The sequence below is a fragment of the Pinus tabuliformis genome, chromosome 5_2 (assembly GCF_031772625.1).
Source record: "Pinus tabuliformis cultivar Carrire ecotype Pingquan chromosome 5_2, CPIR1, whole genome shotgun sequence".
In the NCBI taxonomy this organism is placed as follows: Eukaryota; Viridiplantae; Streptophyta; class Pinopsida; order Pinales; family Pinaceae; genus Pinus; species Pinus tabuliformis.
The window spans coordinates 1,000,545,228-1,000,547,766 of record NC_142306.1 but is presented as its reverse complement, the minus strand read 5'-3'; positions in this window follow the sequence as shown (position 1 = coordinate 1,000,547,766).

The window sequence follows — 2,539 nt, the reverse complement described above, 5'->3', positions numbered from 1 at the left end:
TTTTGTAACGGGTATTGGGTTTTAGTCATTGTTTTTCGGATCCATGGTATTTGGACCATGGCCTTATAGTAAGGAAGCATATTTAAAGAAGATGTAATATTTTGTAAAGGATATCAATAATGTAATGATATAAGATCATAAGCAACGTGAGCCTTTGTTTTGAGTCTATATTTTTGGGGAAGGCTCTGCAGCTGAGTGTGCAGGTCAAAGAATTAGATGTATTGAAGATATGTATTAATAAAAAATAATTTTTGGCAAAGTATTGTGTATCTTTCTGTGTTCATTCACTGTTATTATTGTCATTATGCATGATTTTTACTGAATTGCGCAAAAGAATACATGTTACACTGCTTGATGCGACAAGAATAATTATGTAAAGATAATCATCAACGTGAAGTGATTTACATATGCGAAGTTGTAGGAAGGTAGAAAACATAAGTAAATATACATACGCAACAACCCGCATATCCCTCTGGCTGCGGAAACCTAGTTCTGCAGCCTCCCATAACCACTTCAGGTGAGACTGCGATTTTCTTGCAAGCTGTTGCCGAAAGGGCCAGTGGTTGAGGGTTTTGTTGGTGCACAACATGCTCTAAACCTAGGTCAAGCCCCCTTAAACCAACACAAGGTTTATCATCTGAGTTCTTGTAACACCTGTACACTCAAGACTAGTCTACAACTGATGTTACACTGCCTTGGAATCTCCATCACAGCTGGGTAACTTGAATTCTCTAAATGCACTAGCTATTTTGTGTTGATTGATCAATTAACTAGGTGATCACTGAGTTAAACTATTGTCCCACTGCACAACTAACCTTCCACTAGTTCCTCCAATAGTTAGAACTAGTTTAACTGAAAAAAAAACTTGAAATAACTCACCTTGATTGCTACAAATTAGTAATCATACATGCTTAAGTGAACTCCAAGCCCTCTAACTCGAATTTAATGAGATAACTGAGTGAAATCCTTGAAAAGGTATCAATCTCCAACCCTAGTATCCTTACTGAGCCATAGAAACTGCTTTTATTGTGGTAGAATTCTTGGGGGTGGTACACCATTCAGAATAGAGTAAGAAGTTGCCATGTATGTAGACCAAAATTTAGAAAAGAATTAATTATCAATATTTCTTTTGACTACATTTGTCCGTTCAACTACTGACCTCCTCTGCTTCTTGGAATAAAAAATGCTCAAACCCATATATTCAAATTTATCAATGTGTGTACAAAAAAATATACACCATAATGGAAGGATGTCTGAAACAATTAGCAATGTGGAAGTTCTTAAATTGGAAATTGATGGATTGAGCTAGTATGAAGGTATGTCCAAAACTACATATGGTTGCATTACTTAGGAATTATAGGGTTGGTCTAGTCACATTTCCGGTATCATCTTCCCCAAGTAATATTAATAATGAGGCCAATATTTTCTGCGCATCTTACGAAAAGAAGTACATAGAGTATGTTTCGGTTACTAGAGGAAGTTGTGTCCCTGGAGGAAAAATTAGTGTGAACAAGGGTTGTTTGTTATCTTCTAACAACTGAGTGAAATTCAAAAGTAATGAAGCTTCAATGAATGGTTGTGAGATTTGCAAATTGGGGAAACCGAAGGATTTGCAGATGAGGTTATTTGTAACCTCAAGGATATTCTCCCCTTTAGAAGAGGCAACAAAATTCCTTTGAGAGATGTATGTAGACACTAGTTAGGTCACAAATTTATGGAACTAATAAGTGGTTGGAGCCAAAATATATTATAAACTAGATTTTACAACCCTAATTTAATCATATTTGTTCAAGAAATGACCAAAAGACTCAAACCGAAATTCTTCAATAAAGATTCATGAATTTCACCCTTAGTTTCCATCAAAGGTTCTTTGGTGGTAGGACTAGGATTTGTAGGTTTTGGGGCTGACTTCTGAGCTTTTTTAATTTAATCATCAAGATGATTGAGGTCTAGGATAGAGTCAAAATACCTGGTACTAGTGTGAAGCAGAAGGAGTTGAGGTGTATTTGGTTGTCAGTTGACTTGGACACTGGTTCCAAAGCTTTAGTGAATGTTGAAAATGGTGGGATTAATAGCCATAAGACCCCTTTTTAACCCTTTTCATTGACCATTAAAATGATTTGATGACAGATACAAATGATGGGAGGTTGATGTGACAGATGAATGATGTGGAAGGTGACGTGGAAGGCTGAGGTGGTGGGGTGAGATGATGGGCAGACTCAGGTTGAAAGCTCGCTTGGCGGATGAAGAAGTCATGTGCTCAAAATTAGAAGTAGTTTCAATAGACCGCTTACCACTTATAACCCCCCCTCATTGGAAGTTTTTGAAAAAAGGGTGGTGTTGGCACAATAAATCTCGGTCGTCGATCATAAGATCAATAGGAATGCAATATAGCTTTTTGTAGCCCCTTGCTAATTTTTAAACAAGTGCATTTTGGTGCAATGTAGTTTGACATGATGTGACTACCCAAAAATATAGCATGATCCACCATCAAACTTGCACGATAGTTAAACTTCACCTTTATCCTTACGGCCACACC